This window comes from Artibeus jamaicensis, unplaced genomic scaffold (genome assembly GCF_021234435.1).
Source record: "Artibeus jamaicensis isolate MK-2021 breed Jamaican fruit bat unplaced genomic scaffold, CSHL_Jam_final contig_473, whole genome shotgun sequence".
NCBI lineage: Eukaryota > Metazoa > Chordata > Mammalia > Chiroptera > Phyllostomidae > Artibeus > Artibeus jamaicensis.
Window position 1 is genome coordinate 2,401,489 of NW_026521851.1, and position 18,030 is coordinate 2,419,518.

The 18,030-nt window shown below is 51.6% G+C and overlaps 1 long non-coding RNA gene across 1 annotated transcript; it reads right to left on the reverse strand.

Moving 5' to 3' along the window:
- Positions 1-5,222: 5,222 nt before the first annotated feature.
- LOC128627831 (uncharacterized) lies at positions 5,223-17,183 on the reverse strand. The gene is made up of 3 exons (XR_008392139.1): positions 17,076-17,183; positions 6,906-7,065; positions 5,223-5,863 (listed from the first exon to the last, which is right to left on the reverse strand). It is a non-coding gene; the product is annotated as an uncharacterized LOC128627831 (long non-coding RNA).
- Between the last annotated feature and the right edge of the window lie 847 nt (positions 17,184-18,030).

Here is an 18,030-nt window from a genome sequence, read left to right on the forward strand (position 1 = left end):
TTTGAAAAAATCGAAATGGTGATGAAAATAATTTGATAGTTTTAGTACCAGTCCTATTTCAAGAGAGGTAGATTTACCCAACTTTGTAAAAGTCAAAGAAGAAATATAATAATATGTTTGAGGAAGGAAAGACGGGAAAAGGGAGGGAAGGATGGAAGACAGGGGGCAAGTGTAAGAGGAGGTCCGTCTGGAAAAAACCCAGCCGTTGTTAACGATGAGAACGGCTTGCAGTCGGCAGGTGTAACCCGGCAGCCAAGGAGAGTGGGCTAGAGTGCACATGCGTAAACAATGACGACTTCGCTGCACTAGTCAGTGGGGGCAGTAGACACCACTGAGTGAGCATGTGCACTGTGTGGCCATCACATCCAAAAATATTTTGTGTTAAGCTTGAACATTGCTCCACAGGAACTATTAGGATTATTCCGAAGGCCACAGCTACGGGCAACTGGTGATTGGCAGCTTCCTCATGACAATGTGCCTGCTCATGCATCACATCTCATACAGAGAATTTTTGAGAAACATCAAGTCACCCATGTAACTCAGCTCCCCTGCAGCCCAGATTTGGCCCCCTACGACTTCTGGGTTTTCCCAAAACTGAAATCACCTTTGGAAGGGAAGAGATTTCAAACTATTGATGAGATTCAGGAAAATACGACGGGGCAGCTGATGGCGACTGGGAGAACTGTGTGAGGTCCCAAGGTGCCTACTCTGAAGGGGACTGAGGTGTCATTGTCCTAGGTACAGTGTTTCTTGTATCTTGTATCTTCTTCGATACGTGTCTCTATTTTTCATGGCACACGGCTGGATCCCTTCTGGGTAGACCTCAGATGTAGTGTTGGTGCTTGTTCCTGCATTATTTTTTTACTGTCCTGTATTTTTTATTTTAAAATTGAATTTATTAGGTGATATTGGTTCACAAAACCATACAGGTATCAACCGTACAACTTAACAAAGCACCACCTGCATGCTGCTTTGCGTGCCCAGTGCCAAGAGCGCGGCTCTTCCCGTCCCTGTTTGTCCCCCTTTGCCCACCTCCACCTACCCCAGCTCCTCTTTCTACCTGCCTGTCACCACACTGATTCCGTGTCTATGTGTATACACAGTGCATATTATATGTAATAGAGTGTGTGTATAAAATGTACAGATATATGTTCTTCTGCTTAGTCCCTTCACCTTATTTCATCTGGATTCCCATCTACCTCCCCTCTGACAGCCATCAGCCTGTTCCGTGTGTCCATTCCTCTGTTTCTATTTTTTCATCAGTTTATTTTGTTCATTAGATTCCACATATAAGTGAGATCATATGGTATTTGTCTTTCTCCGACTGGCTTATTTCACTTAACACAGTAATCTCCAGGTCCATCCATGCTGTTGGAAAAGGTAAGATTTCCTCCTTTTTTTAATGACTGAATAGTATTTCATTGTGTAAGTACACCACAGATTTTTTACACGCTCATCTACTGATGGGCCCTTGGGCGGTTTCCGGATCTCAGCTCTTGTAAATAACGCCGCAGTGAACAGAGGGTGCACCCAGTCTTTTGAATTTAGTGTTTTTGGTTTCTTTGGTTATATTCCCAGAAATGGGCTTGCTGGATTAGAAGTCAGTTCTATTTTTGATGTTTTGAGGTAAATCTATATGGTTTTCCACAGTGGCTGCACCAGTCTGCACTGCCACCAACAGTGCACGAGAGTTTCTTTTGCTCCACAACCTCTCCAACAATTGTTGTTTGTTGATTTATTGGGGGTAGCCATTCTGACAGGTGTGAGGCGACATCTCAGTGTGGTTTTAATTCACATTTTTCTGATGACGAGTAATGTTCATTTTTTCATATGTCTATTGGCCATTTCTATGTCATCTTTGGAGAAGTGTCTATTCAGGTCCTTTGTCCATTTTCTAATTGGATTGTTTGGTTTTAGGTACTGAGTTATATAAGTTCTTTCTAAATATTGGATATTAATTCCTTAGCAGATGTATCATTGGCAAATATGTTATTCCATTCAGCGAGTCGTGTTTTCATTTTCTGGATGATCTCCTTTGCTGTGCAAAAGCTTTTTAGTTTGATGTAGTCCCATTTGTTTATTTTTTTCCCTTTGTTTTCCTGGCTGGAGGAGATATATCAGCAAAAATATTGCTATGAGAGATGTCCGAAATTTTACTGCCCATCTTCTTCTAGGATATTTATGGTTTCCTGACTTACATTTAGTTCTTTAACCCATTGAATTTATTCCTGTGTGTGGTGTGAGTTGGTGGGAATCTAGTTTCCGGCTGCACCTTTTGCTCACACTGTGTCTAGGTCCCAAGCCCACGAGATTGAAGCTAAAGATCTAAAATGCCACTCTGACTTAAATTCTGATTCGTTTGGGTAAATCTGAACTTCTAGATTGTCACCACCACAGCGGACTAGTGAGGTCCGGCCAAGGCAGGTTCTCCAAACGGCTGTAAAAGTGGAAAGCATTTGATAACCATCCGCTGCTGTCCTTGGTCACCATCTTTAAACTGCACATTGAACTCCAAACACAGAAACTGTGTGTTTCCTGATCCTGTTGTCTACATCCCAGCCCCCAGCCTGGCGTCACCTGGGCACAGATGACTCCGTGTCGGATGACTGTGATGTGTATTTTTGAAAATATCTTATTTCTTGTTTCCTAGATTGGGCAGGGTTTCTTTCGTTGCAGTTGGGCAGCTGGGATGACAAAGCATCCGGAGCCCTTCAGGAGAGAGAGGTGACCAGGAAGCCCATGTTGCTGCTCAGTTAACACCATCAGCTTCTTGTAACTGGCTGCTTAGATCCGCCTGCTGCCTCCCTGCTCCGTCCTGTGTCTTCAGGTGCTGCCCAGCTCCCCAGTGGCCTTGCCCTGCCCTCAGCTGAACTGCAGTCCAAGAGGCTGCCTTCTGTGAGTGACAAGGTGGCCCTCCCAGGTGGCTGGTGCCTGAATTTTCGGCTTGCCAAATGCTTTGAGATACAAAGCTAAAAATACTCGTGTGTGGGTATGTGATTATTTTTTGCAATTCTGAGCAGCAAGGAAAGTGACGATGGCATGTATGCTGCTGATAGGGCTGCAGGTTTATCATCCACTAAACGGCACTCGTTAACCTTTACTTCTGCGGGGCTGAGGGTCTCCTGACACGGAGCGCCAGCCCCTACGCTTCCTCTCCACTTTCCAGCCTCCTACGGTCCTCGCCCTTTACCGGCCAGCCGCCGAGGCGTCGTGCTGGGTTTCTGGGCTCGAGCCGGGCTTGCTGTAGTCGAGGAGGGAGGGCTGAACATGCGAGCCTTCTCAAAGAGCAGGGAGACGGGCCTTGAAAGGAATATTGTCCACCGCCAGGGAGGAGCTTCTGCTGCAAAACCTTCCCGAGACTCCTTCCCTTGACGCCTTGCGGTGGAGAGGGACTCGCCCGCCCTGGCGGGGGTCTGGGCTGTACCGCTGGGAGTCTGCGGGCAGCGCCACCTTCCTGTGTGGCCCACGTCTCCGGTCACAGCGCGGATGTAGAGTGGACTGTGCGGCTTAGCTCCACACAGGAAAAGGGCCGTGCCCCAGGGGCACTTCGTGACTCCCAGGACGTCCCAGCGCTCCTGTCACTGTGTTCTCAGGGTTTGGCCAAGGAGACCTGAAAACAAGGTTGGGTCAGGGCAGGTTTGCGGACTGAGGCGGGCTGAGGCAGTCAGTGAAGCAGTGGTTCCCAGACGGGTGTCCTGGGGACAAAGGGGTGGGCAAGAGACAGGGATGCCCTCGGCTGGCACCCTCACAAGCCTTCATCCCAGGAGAGAGTCCCTGTCCTTGCCAGTCCCAGACCTGACCACATCTCGGACCTGAAACCTACTTATTGAAAGAAAAGCTGTGCCCTACAGATGAAGGACCCGGTAACAGTGTGACCAACACGCATGGGATGTCCACCGCATGGGGAAGAGCTGGGGAAGCTACACCAACCGTTTTAGGAAATGACTATTGCACAGAGTCCCAGTCAACATTTGTTGCGCACCAAATGTTTGTGTCTCGCCAAGATTCCTCCCACGAAGCTCTGACCCCTGGTGGGAGGTGTTTGGAGCCAGGACACGGGCTCTCACCAGAACCCAGCCCTGCCGGCACCCTGAGCTTGGACTTCCAGCCTCCAGACCCGGGCAACCGCACTCCCATTGTGTGAGCCCCAGTCTTACTTTGTGTCACTTCATTACGGTGGCCTGAGCAGAGGACCACAACGTTGATATTTGGAGACCTCAAGCACCTTCATGGCCCCCTGTTAGAGTGAGGGGTTGTGGGAGTCAGGCATAACATTGTGCTCATTTGTAAGAACTTTTTAATTATGGATATGAACTTCAGGTTACCACACATAACAGTGAGCGTTTCCTAGTTTGCTGTTTGTGTCAATTTTTAAAAGTTTTATTTGTCTTTGCCATCCAGGACTGTTCAATTCTTGCTGTCTAATTATGACTCTTCCCCCTCTTTCTGCTTTTTGCACCAGGATTACAGAGGCTTTTATACTTGGAGATGATCAAAATATCTATCTGTATTTTTCTTCCATAGTTTAATTTTAGAACTTATTCGACCCCTTGTAGGGTTTTTAGTGCGGGGATTTTATTTATTTATTTGTTTGTTTATATTATTGTTTCACCTGGGAGCTTTATTTTTTTTCACAAATGGATAGTCAGTTGTCACAACAATGCTAATGGAAAAAAAAATCCACAAAGCATATCTTGAAAAAGAGGTTGTCCAGCCGCTTTGGAAAGCAGCCTGGCTGCTTGACGGCAGTAGCGTTCATGGAAACCAAAATGTGGAAGCAGCCCAGTGCCCGTCAGCAGATGTGGGGCGGGGGCGGGTGTGAACAGAATTTGGCCCATCCGTACTGGGGAATCGTATTTGGCCAAAAAGGAACAAAGTTCTGATTCGCGCTCAGCATGATGGTCTGTGACAACACTGTGCTCAGTGGCAGAAGCTGGTCATAGAGTCCAGGCGTCACCTGATGCTATGCCTGTGAGAGTCCAGAGCCTGGCTGCCTGTGGAGACAGAACTCGGAGCAGTGTTTTCTGGGGGCCGGGGGGTGCAGAGGGGCAGGGGGGCAGCTGAAATGCGCGGCCCTCCATTCCTAGGTGACGGGAACGTTCTAATGTCCAACAACTCTGTGAATAAACTAAAAACCATCGAATCATACACTTAAAAATTGTTTCTGATCCTCCCCTGAGGATATATTTATTGATTTGAGAGAGAGAGAGACATTGATGTGAGAGAGAAACATTAATCGGTTGCTTCCTGTCACACTTCAACCAGGGGTCGAAACTGCAACCTAGGTAGGTGCCCTGAGTGGGGATTGAACCCTCAACCTTGAGGCGTATGGGACGATGTGCCAACCAGCTAAGCCACCTAGCTAGGGCTGAACTATACGCTTTAAGTGGGTAGGTTTTAAGATATGTGAATACTATATCAATAAAACTGGCTTGAAAAAATAAAGGCAGGAAAACTAGGTACAGAGACTGTACAAGTAAAAACTAGGCTTTCTGCTGAAAATCCGGGCAAAGCTCCGACCTTCTGTGCAGCAGGAGGCCGTGGTCACTAGACTCGGTCCAGCAGGGGGAGCTGTGTGCAGAAGGGCGGTCTCACTGCCAGGTAAGTGCTCAGTCATTGGCATCCCACTGACACATTGCAACAGGCATCCCTGTCCGGGATCTTCCAGCAAATTCATGGAGTCAAAGCAAACCATCAAGTGTCTGCTTCCCCAGCAAGGACGCCTCCCCAGGGCAGGCTGAGCGGCTTCCTGCCTGCGGTGGCTGGTGCTGGTGGTCAGGCCAAGGGCTTTCCCGGGCATCGTGTGTCCCCTCTGCTTCTGTCACTTCAAGGGCGTCGGAGGTTATTTCACAGGTGTCATTTTCTTGGGAGACAGGATGACAGTAAAGGAGACAGATTTTTCCTTAGTAACAGTATTGGCTTGGCCACCAAAAGGCTATAGATTTGTGGGAAAATCAATGTAACTAAATGTGGAAAAGCTAGATTTTCCTCATCTGCAAATCCAGAGAGCTGGACTGGATGGGACACTACCCCGTGAATGGGGACCGTCCTTTTCACCTGACTCTGGTGTGCGGGCAGAAACCCTGAGCGTGAAGTGAAATGCGCTGGTTTAAACAGCCTCCTTCACACAGAAGTCACAGCCACCTGTCTTCTCTGGTCCTTCCCTGAGTCCTCTCTGCTCTGTCATCCAGTCCTGGGCTCCGTAGTGCCTCCTGTGTGCTTCAGTGACACCCCTGTGGCTCTGCAGCCAGATCCTGTGTCCATGCAATTCAGTAACTAGTTACTGAGCACCTACTATGGGCGCCCCTGGCCCCGGGGCTGCCGCCACGAGTGAGATACAAGCCTTCAAAGATCTTTCATTCCAGAATGTGAAGCTCACACACAGCGCACTTGGCAACAATCATGAGCACAGTGACAAAAACAAAACAGAGCAGAGAGTCCTGGGTTTACAGGACCCTTTTTAAAGGGGTCTCAGACGTCTTTTGAGGCAGTTAATCCAGTCTCCACTCAAGATAGTACAAGTAATGGGGTCTGCATAGGAACAGAGGCCAAAGGACCCTCAGAGAGGAGTTGGAGATAAGGGGGTGTTTCAAACCAGTCTGCAGCTTCCCCAGACTGATGGGGTGGGTGGGGTGGGAAGCAGTGCACAGGGGCGGGGGTGTGTGAGCAGGCCAGGCAGGCTTGGGAGACAGAACGGGCAGTGAGGCTGGTGGCCCGGTGAGCCAGTGTGAGGGGCCACATGGCCCCTGCCGCAGGGTCCCCGGCCATGGTTCTGTCTTGTTCAGGGCACCAGATGCGGGCTCTGGGCAGGTCGGGTGCGGCCAGGAGCAGGCTGGTAGGGCTGCACCGTATCCTTGAGGGGCTCTGATGGGTGTGTTTGGGGTGCAGGGGTGAGGGGCACTCACTGTTCATCACACCTGGTGATAAGGTCTTCGCCAGCCCGAGCTTTGGGGTGGAGCACTGCGCGAAGTCCGACGTCAGCGCCTGTGACCCTGTGTCCTCACCTCCCAGGGCCGTCTCTGGCCAAGCCGCTCATGCCAGTTAGGCGACCTCGTGCCTGGCAGCCTGGAACGGAGACCAAAGGCGCCTGCCTATCTCGGGGATGTCACCCTGCTTCGCGTTGTTTGTCACCCCCTCCTGATGACAGGACCGCGCGCATGGGCTTTGGCAAAGCTGACGACAACGAGGGAACAGCTCCTTTCACTGGGCCCTGAGGCAGCACCTCTGCGGGTGGCCCCTGTCCCCTCCCGGGCTGTGGCCTTTGTGACAGTGTGTCCTCGTTTCCCAGGAGCCTGAGGTGACTGACGTGCAGGTCACTCAGGACACCGAGCTCCTGGAGAAGGCGCACGGGGTCGGAGCGTGCTGTTTGCTGTGACCCTGGGGCAGCACTTCACCGCAGAGCCCCCTGGAAGGGCCCGGCATTCCCCAAAGTCACTGCCAGGGACAGGGAGGGCACAGGAGCCCCGGAATGAACAGCCCCGAAAAGCACCCTGAGCACAGCACCAGGGGCGAGCCCTGAGGCAGACCGTGTGGATGGCGACGTGTCGGGGTGGTTCCCTGACGTCACAAATGTCCCTTCTGGTGGGGACGCTGAACGCGGGCAGGCTGTGCGGGGGGGGGGGGGCGCGGGTGATCTCTGTGTCTCCCCTCAGTTTTGTTGAGAACCCAAAACTGCTCTAATAATGATCTTTGAAAACAGCACTATAAATTCAGCACTAAATTCCTGAAGTAGGATTTTAAAAATGGGTTTAAATGAAAGGCCACCTGACCCAGTCCATGCCTAGAAAATTTGACTGGTGGAAAATAACTTATTTTTTTTAGGAAATTTTGTTTATTTTTAGAGAGAGAAGAAGGCAGGGAGAAAGAGAAGAAGAGAAATATCAGTTCGAGAGATACATTGATCAGGTGCCTCTCGCACACCCCCAGTTGGGAACCTGGCCAGCAACGCAGGCATGTGCCCTGACTCGGAATTGAACCGGCGACCCTTTGCTTTGCAGGCTGGTGCTCCATCCACTGAGCCCCACCAGCCAGGGCTGGATAAGAGCTTTTGTTTTTTCGAATAATTTTTCAATTACAATGCACATACAATATTATTCAAGGGTGGGCAAAAATAGGTTTACAGTTATGAATAGGTGAAAGTTTATTCTCACATTATTAACTATTAATTATTGTATTATTTTCCATACCAAGAACCGAAAACCTACTTTTGCCCACCCCTTTGTTTTGGGTGTGCCCCCCCTGATTAGATGTGGTGCACTTACAGAGGGACCACCCCGATGAAGTCTCGCACCCACCTGGCACCAGACAGAGTGATTACGACATTATTGATTATATCCTCTAGGCTGTGCTTGACACCTCTGTGACTATTTGTAACCGCATTTCTAGTACTAAATCCCTTCGCCTTTTGCACTCAGCTCCCCAAACCCCACCTCTCATCTGGAAACCCTGAATTTGTCCTCTGATTCTATGAGTCTGTTGCTATTCTGCTTGCTTGTTTATTATTACTATGTTTTTAGGTTCCACACGTGAGTGGAGTCGTCCGGCCGTTGTCTTTCTCTGTCTGACTTACTGAACTCAGCACAGGCCCTCCAGGCCCGCCCGTGCTGTGCGGACAGCCAGACTTCACTCCTTTCTACGGCCGAGTCACTTCCCGTTGTGTACTCGCACCACTTCTTCCTGCCTGTTCCTCAGTCAGTGGGCACTTTGGTGCTTCCCTGTCTTGGCTACTGGAAGCAACGCTGCAGTGAACGTACAGGTGCAGTTTTTCAAGTGCGTTTTACGTTTCTTGGAATAAACACCCAGAGATGGAACTGCTGGGTCCTTCCTTGTCTCTTGTTACAGCCTTATTTTTCTGATATAAATACTCCTACCCCAGCTTTTTTTGTTGTTTCCATATTCATGAAATATCTTTTTCCTTCTCTTTACTTTCACTCTCTGTGTGTCTTTTGATCTGGACTGAGTCTTTTTTTATTGAATTTATCAGGGTGACACTGGGTAACAAAATTATACAGGTTTCAGGTGCACAATTCTACAACACAACATCGGTACATGGTATGGTGTGTTCACTGCCCCAGGTCAAGTCTCTGTCCATCAGCATTTATCCTCCCTTATACCCTCCTCCCCTGTCCCTCACTCCCCACCTTGGCAATCACCATGCTGTTATCTGTGTCCATGAACTTTTTTTGGTGGTCAGTCCCTCCCCCACCCCTGACAGCCGTTGCCTGCTCTCTGTCTGTAAGTGTGTCTCTATTTTGCTTGTTAGTTCATCATGTTTATTAGGTTCTACATAGAAGTGAGAAATGAGGCATCTTATTGCTGGCTTATTTCTCTGCTGGCTTATTTCACTTCGCATAATGTGTTCCAGGTCCATCCATGCTGTTGCAAAGGGTAAAGTTTAGTGCTTTTTATGGTGAGTAGTGTTCCATTGTGCAGATACCCCATAGTTGTTTCGGTCGTTCATATACTGATGGACACGCCGGTTGTTTCCAAATCTTGGCTGTTGTAAATAACACCGCAGTGAACATGGGGGTGCTTCTAGTCTTTCAAATTAGTATTTCTTCAGATAAATTCCCAGAAGTGAAATTGCCGGGTCATAAGGCAGATCCACTTTTAACTTTTTGAGGTAACTCCACACTGCTTCCTGCAGTGGCTGCCCCAGTCTGCATTCCCACCAACAGTGCACAAGGGTGCCCTTTCTCTACTTCCTCACCAGCACTTTTTTGTTGACTCATTGATGACAGGAGTGAGGTGGTGCCTCGTTGTGGTTTTAATTCTCATTTTTCTAATGATTAGTGACGTTTGTCTTTTGATTAATTTCGTTTGTCTTTTGACCATCTCTATGTCCTCTTTATTTTTTCAAGCAGGTTTTTGATTTTTTGCAGTCTGTTTTCTCCTCCAGCACCCCCATGATGTGAATGTTGGTATGCTTGAAGTTGTCCCGGAGGCTCATCACACTGCCCTCATTTAAAATCTTTTTTCCTTTTTGCTATTCTGATTGGGTGTTTTCTGCTTCCTTATATTCCAAATCCCTCATTTGATTCTAGGCTTTGTCTACTCTATTATTGATTCCCTGTAATGTATTCTTCATTTCACTTAATGTATTCTTGATTTCTGACTGTTCTTTTTCATTTTCTATCACCATTTTATATTTTCTGTCTCTTTGTTGAAGTTCTCACTAAGTTTACCTACTCTTCCCCAAAGTTCCTTGAGCATCCTTATAACCAGTGGTTTGAACTCTGCGTTGAGTAGATTGCTCGTCTCCATTTGTTTAGATCTTTTTTTTGGAGTTTTGTTCTATTCTTTCATTTGGGAGCTGTTTCTTTGTCTCCTCATTTTAACTGCCTCCCTGTGTTTATTGCTCTGTATTAGGTAGAGCTGCTACATCTCTTGGGCTTGGTAGAGTGGCCATATATAGTATGTGTCTTGTAGGGTCCAGTGGCACAGCCCCCGTATTTTCCAATCTGGACACTCTAGGTGTGCCTCCCTTGTGGGCTGTGTCCACTTTCCTCTTGTATTTGGGCCTTGATCATTATTGGCATGTTAAAGGGAGGGATTTATCTCCTGGCTAATCAATTTCGATGAGTGACGGTGACCACTGACCACAGTGGAGGGTCAGCTGTGAGGGGTGCCCTGCACAGAGCCAGACTTACTTCAGTGGGGCTCTGGTACCCACTGAGTTTGCCCCTTGAGTGTGTTGCTTGGAGGTGGTGAGGGGGTGGTATCTTAGGGTGGTCTGAAGCTGTCCACTGGGGGCTCTAGTTTTAGGGTCTCCCAGGAGGTACAGACCAAGGTCAGCCGCAGCCTGTGTTCTGCCTGTGGCCACCCGGCCGGCATGAGCTACAAAGTGACCTGCAGACGGCTGCTACTTGTGCCGCTCTTTGACGTGCCCAGGAGAGTCCAAACTGGAAAACAAAGCCAGCTGCCACCAATGCCGCACTTAGTGAGAGTCATGGGGCACACCGAGGTCAGATGCTGTGCCCTTGAGAGAGTTTAGAAAAGTCCAAAGCATGAGACAAGACATGCCACTCGTCTGGAAAAGCACTGGAAACATCCCAGGCAGGCCTTCAGCTGGGTGGGGCGGGCCTCAGGGAACCCCCAAGGTGGGAGGAACAGTCTTAGCCAGGCTGATGGACACTCAGATATGGCGACTGCCTGCCCATTCTCTCAGGGGAGAGGTTGTTAAAGGAACAGTGGGGCCTGCCAGTCCTTCTGTCCTGGAGAAAGCTGCCCCTCCAGCCCTTGCTGGACAATGCAGTGCCTTCCCGTGTGTCCCTGGCACATTTCAAGCTGAAGTGAGCCTGAGAGATATTATGCGTGGGCCCTTTAAGGGGAATGCCTGGAAGTCTAGAACCTTCCATTTCACTCAGCAACAGTCCCTACTGGTTTTTATAGTCAAAACTTTTGGGCACGTCTCTTCCTGGCACTGGAGCCCTGGGCTGGGGGCCTAGTGTGGGCCTGGGACCCCTCACTCCTCAGGGGGGACCTTTGCTGCTGAAATAGCTCTCCTAGTTTTTATCCACTACATGAGGATCAACTCATTCCGAGTCTTTGCCCTCTTACCAGTCCCGATGTGGCTTCTTCTCTGTATTGTTAGTTACAGGGCTTCTGTCCAGCTACATTTCAGGAGGTTCTGAATGGTGGTGGTTCTGTAGCTGGTAGTAATTTTGATGTGGTTGTTGGAGGAGGCGATCACAGCTTTTATCTACTCTGCCTTCTTGACCAAAATCGAGAAGAGCTTTGTCCTCACTACGCCGCCTAGGAGTCCATTAGCTGGTGTGGCCGCAGTGCCCTGGGCCCAGGTGCCTCAGGACCGCTGATGCAGCCCAGCCCAGGTGTGGCGTGGACTTCACAGCCCATCCAGCCACCAGGCAGCCACAGCGCAGGACAGTGGCCTTGCTGCATCTGCTCTTTCTCCAGGAGTGGTGAGGAGGTCAGGTACCTGGGGTCCAGTGGGGTCCAGGCCGTGGTGACTCCGGTCGGCTTCTTCCCCTCCTCATTCCTGCGCGTTTCTTTCTGAGAGAAGTGTAGCTGGGTTTCTCCGCCACATGTCACCCTTGACCAGTCCCCATTCCTTTGTGAGCCAGAGGTCCCTGATTCTGCTCCTGTGGTCACAGCTCATCAGAGAGACCATCTGACCCAAGGCTGCCCTTGAGTCGCCAGGTTAGCGGCTTGTCGCTGAACTGGGTGGCCACTTCTCCATCCGCCGCTGCGGCGAGTTTTAGACCGCAGGTGCCAAGTGTCCTGTAGTTTGCCCTTTTTTGGGGGGGGGCAGGAGCTGAGCCTTTTATTGGGCTGAGGTCAGAGGAAGTGCAGGCAGCCCTACTCTCCTCATCAATGTTTCATGCTCCTCCTGCAGCCGGGAGGCGCTGAGTCGCGGCCTCCCTGATGCTTTTTGGCAGCAGATGTCAGCAGAGCTCCCCCATCTACTGGTTGGTGGGTCCCAGTGGGTGTCTGGGGAGGGGACACAGCTTTCCCTTCTGTCTTCTCAGAGGTGGTATGGAGGGAGACAGAGAGACAGAGAGACAATGGCGGAGAGAGACGGGGCAGAAACAGACGAGCAGACAGAGCAGAGAAAGAGCGGCCTGAGTGAGCACACTGCGGTCGCGTTCCCTGCGTGGAGCGGCGCCGCCCGCCCTGGGCCCACGCGGGGAGAGTATGTCCCAGCAGAGACTCACTGGAGCCCAGGGGGCCCGAGGCTTCCTGCAGGTAACAAACGGCAGTGTCGCACCTTCAGTTCCTTTCGGCTCCTCTCACTGCGGTGGAGCTGCCGCTCCAGATCACCACTGCAGACACAGGCGGGCGTCGCCATTTGCTGGCAGGAGGTTCTTCTCTTACCAGAGAGTACTGTGGGTCGCGTTGACTGGGCTGTGGAAGTCTGGCGGCCCGGGCCACACCCGATGCCCTTGTCCCACTTGTTAGAGCTCATGTCCCACTGTTGGGAGTCACCCACTGGCCTGTGATGCTCTGAAGAGGAAGTCCACCTTCATCATTGCGGCCTTCGTCCTGGCGCACAGGAGGCGCCCATCACACAGCTGTCCAGTGAGGGGGACACCAGGGAGACAAATATGACCCTCGTTCGTGTGGCCTCTGGGGTCCCGGCTCTGGCATCTGGACGGAACCATGAAGTTTATACAGGTTGGTTCTGTAAGACCACGGCAGATGGGCACAGGGCAGGGTCAGCAGGTTACAGCCCTGCAATGCATTCAACGCCCTGTGCCCCGCGTTTTGGTACAACCAGGAGGGCAGTATACACGGAATCTCACGACCGTCTCCTCAGAGATCGTCTGCACCGTTCCCTCGTGTGCCAGACACGAGGGTGCAGAGCGTGTGGATTGACAAAACGCCCCCCATTCGTCGCTGCCTGCACTTACTGCGCACAGGCGTCCGCTCCCCAGTCCTGCACTCCTATCTCCCTGACCCCCTGACCCCTGTTCATTCACTTCTTTTAAGCAAAGTTGGGTAGAAGTAGACTAGACATTGAAAACGGGGTCGTGGTGTTCAGGAGAGGCTTACTCGGCTGGCTTCGGACCACGGGCCCCAGTTTTAACCTCTCCGCAGTTTTTTCGCGTCTCTCTCCCTCTGCAACTCGGACACGACCTTCCATCAGTTTCAGAAATGGTGAATTAGGCCTGTATGCAAAAGATGATTCCCCGCTATTTTGCTATACATGAACTCTTCTCACATGTGGTTTTGTGGCTGTGCCTGCTGACCGGATGGATACTAGTAATATTCTGAAGTGGGAATCGTAAACGGGAGTTGTGGCCTCTGGGGTGCTCAATCGCCCTGACACGGTCAGGGTCTGGTGACTTTCGTCCAGCTTTCTGGAGTACTTGCTTGTTGTTTTCTGATTGCAGCATAACGGAAGAAGAGACCTGAAATTATACAAGAATGCCTCAAAGAACACCCCGTGTTTATTTCACCCTGTTTTTATTGCTACTGATAAGACTTATGGAGACCCTCATTTATCTTACACTTGAGGCCCCAGTACATGAAGCTACCTAATTCTTAGTCTTTTCATTAGTTTGAATCCGTATTTCTTGTATTTTTTAAAATTATAAATGCTAGTACTGAGAAATGAGCCACAGACCCAGAGTTCACTGCGAGATTGCCGGCCAGCCCAGCTCTGAGGGGCAGCGGCAGGTTGTCTGCCCGGAGCTGACCCGATGGGCCTGGCCAGTGGATAGTTGCAGGGTGATGAACGGATGAAGGAGTGAGTGAGAACAGTGTGCGTTATGTAACATCTGGTAAGTCACCCGATGGTCATGCTTGTTGGTAACTGACTCTCCCCAGCAGGGTGAGGCCAGAAGCTTTGTTCATGGCTGTGTGCCAAGCACTGGCCACAATGCCCGGCTCACAGAACCCATTCTGCAGGTATTTCTTGAACAGTTAACAACTCTGAGGCTGTAGCCACAAATTACACTCGCTCACTTCCGCCAGACAGCTCTTAAATGTATTTCTTTGGTTGTAAAGGGAACTGGGAGAAATAATTTCGGATGTGTTAAAGGACGAGAAGGGAGGGCTCGCTGTCCCCAGCCCTGGTACACAGATGCTGTCTGCCCACAAGAGCCGTCGCCGGGAATGTGTGAAAGCAGCTCCAAAATTGGGTTAATTCTTTTTAAAAAAATGTTTTCTATCTCTTTATTGCGCCTCTCATTTTGTTCTTGTATTGTTTTCTGATTTCATTAAGTAGTTTATCTGAGCATCGTTAGAACGATCATTTCCCACTTTTGTTGGTGGTTTTAGGGTCTCCAGCACTTCGGGGTCCCTTACTGGATTCTGACTTTGTGGCCCCTGTGTAGGAGTGTGTGCACTGGAGGAATCAGCCACCTTTCCAGACTTTATTGACTGAGTTCAGGGAGGAAAGAAAGGGCCTTCACGTGCCCGCAGGGTTACTCTGGAAGGCGCTCTGGCCTGGCCCCAGCGGTGCAGGGCGCCGTGTGCCTGAGTGTGTGGCTGTGGGGGTTCTGCAGAAGCTGCAGGTCTCTGGGCTCCCCCAGCTGCCGGGACCAGGGCTGGCAGCCGCGGTGGCTGGAGCCAGGGCTGTGGGCGCACCGGGCCGTGGAGGCCAGCTCTGCAGGCCTGTAGAGCCTGTGGGCAGGCTGCATGGTGGGGGTTGGGGGCAGGGCCAGCAGCTAGGGCTGGGGTCAGCTGTGGGTGCCCTGACAGCTTCAAGGGCTCTTCTGGACGTCTCCATGAAGAACCACGTCTGCTGGTTCTCACCACGGGGACACAGCAGTGGAGGCTGGTGTCAGGCCGGGGGCATGCAGGTGCACTGCTGGCCGGGCTGGCTGCAGGTAAGCCCGGTGGTGCAGGCCAGTGACAGAAGAGAGGGCAGATCTGGGTCCCAGGGAGTGGCAGGGGTCCTGGCCCTTGGTGTGCTCTCCGGTGGCTGTTTGTTCTCCACAGGCATGTGCATATGGCAACGGAAGACAGTGATGGAGGTGGCATCTGGGAGGGACGGGGGGAGGGAGGCCCATGGTGTGCACTCGACAGTGGAGGCTAGTGGGGCAGCCTGAACGCACACAGCGGTGGAGTCAGCTGGGCGGGTGCCGGACACTGGGCGGACTGGGTGGGAGGGGGCACCGTGGGACTCAGGCAGCTGGCATCAGTGATGGGGAGTGCTTGTGACCCCAAAGTGGTGAAACCAGAGGGGCGCCTGTAGCGGCCCTGCTGGCCTTTCCCTTGCTCAGGGACAAAAGCTGCTGGGGTCATGGCAGAGCAGGGCCTTGGGAGCCTGCGTCACTCCCCTGTGTGGCTGCCTCTGCTTTTCTTCCGAGTCTGCACATCTCAGCTTTGCCAGTCTGGGTGGGGTGGAAGCACAGTGGGCCCTCTGCGCTGTGCCCTGAAGCCCGGGAAGCTGGTCGCTCCCTCTGGCACCCTGAGCCCTGCTGGCCTGGGGGCGGGGCGAGCTGGTGCGGCTCTTGGAAGCGGTTGTTCCGGGGTTTTGTCCCATGGGGCTGCTCGAGCTCCTTCAGGGGACGCCAGACTTACTTGTGCACGGCCGTCTCATCGTTGCTCTTTGATGGGGCACGACGGCTGGGCCCTTATTCCCCTACTGGGCCACGTGGTTGACGACACTCCGCCCCCATCGACGGGAGTCAGAGCCTCGTTGGGGTTTCCTTCCCGGATTGTAGCTCCTCCACGCTGTGCGGGGCTTTTTGTTGTTGTTGTTAGATGTTCCACACATGTTCCATATTCCAGAATTTGTCCCAAATTCTGCTTAATCGATAGCTAACTTTTCCCATTTGCTGTACTATTTTGGGTGTGTTCCATTCGTGTATCTTCTGCCCTCTAGTGGCTGGGTCTGGGGAGGCAACAGCAGTCGTTGCGTGCGCCCATTTGCTCACCCTTTGACTCTGAGGCAAGGCGCTCAGGTCTGAATGTCGTGCTGGTTAACTCAGTGGCCCTTTAACAGCATTGAACACCCAGTGACCCAAAGCCAGTTGGTCTGTGCGGAGCAGGCGAGCGAGATACGCGGCAGCTCAGTCCCTGACCCTCTGGGGACTGTCGGCAGGGCAGGTGGTGATGCCCCAGGGCTGCCATCACACCCACACCGTCACCTGTCCTGTGTGCAGGCAGCAGGATTAGACAGAAGAGCCCGGCCCAGCCCACCCGGCCGGGGAAGCCCTTGCAGAGATGGGGGACCAGCAGGCGAAGACGTAGAGCCACCAGCGTGGTCCACGCACAGCAGCGCAGCCACAGCCCAGGGGTCTTCTTAGCGCGCGAGCAGCGGGGCTATGGCTTCAGTGATGGCATTTACTGTTAGTATGTCTTAAAACGGGGTGATCTAGAGTCAGAAAACGATTACGCATGTCTGGAATGAGCTACGGAGAAACGAAGTCACTACCGTTAAGGACAGTGACGCACTAACTGGCACACTAAAGAACACATTTTCTAATTCTACATCAGATATGCAGTTTAAATTACTTTCAAACGGTCTCCCACATAATCTCACAACCATCCTATAAAGTGGGGAGGTGCAGAATTATCCACACCCTCATTTGAGCCATGGATCAGCTAAGGGCCTTGCCCAGGTCACCTGACCACGGTCTCATTTCGGTGCCACCGCTGCTTACCTGGGTTGGGGACCTCTCACTTCTGAGCCATGTAACTTGGTGTCTCCTGGTTCTGGGCAGTAACCACATCTTCTCACTGGAAACTGAGTCAAACCGGTTTGGTTTCAGTTGTTCTTATCCCCAGTTTGACCTGCAAAATGTGGTTATTTATATTCAAAATCACTCATACACTTACAGAGATTTCAGTTTGTGTGTGTGTGTTTTTAAGAGATCGACAAATGGAAACATTTTCCTCTGGTTCTGGCTGTGATGTAAGGACAATTAAATGTCACCATTGTCTACCTTCTGGATATGGCAATCTGGAAGCTGAGGCGGCCCGGTCTGGCTTTGTTTTATAATTCACCTTTGATTGTGGTGCACGTGGAATGTTTTTGAGTGTGCGTAGAGTCTCCCAGTCCCATGCTCAGCTCTTCCGTGTATAAATAGAACGCTATCTTAACAGTAATTACAAGTGAGTGACTAACCCCACAGAGGGCTAAACCGCTTCTCCTTCATCCAAGTGGGTTTTGCTGTGTCACGGGGACAGTGGTCAAGGACAGCGGGGCGAGCCTCCCCCACAGTGTCGTCCGTCACCCCACACTGGGCCCTGGACCATTGTCCTGAGGTCCGATCCAGCTTCTGCTCCCCAACTCAGCTGCCCCTGAGCTATGAGGTATGAACAGCTCTGTCTTCCCCAGGCAGGGTTCAGAGTGAGGACTGGGAGGGTCCTGAGTGACACCTCAGGACCAGGGGGGCCCAGGACTGGGAGTCCGAGGACTGCCTCCTGCCTGGGCTCACCCCTTTCTCTCCCGTGCAGGAAGCTCTGTGGAGAAGGTTCTGGCTGATCCCACTTTGGCCAGTGTCTCCACCCCCTGACGGGCTGTCTGGTACATCGGTGGGAACCTAGTAACTCCCGGGAGCCAGGCACCCCATTGAATAGGCCCCAGCTGCTGAGTGGATGTTTAGGCTGTTCTTA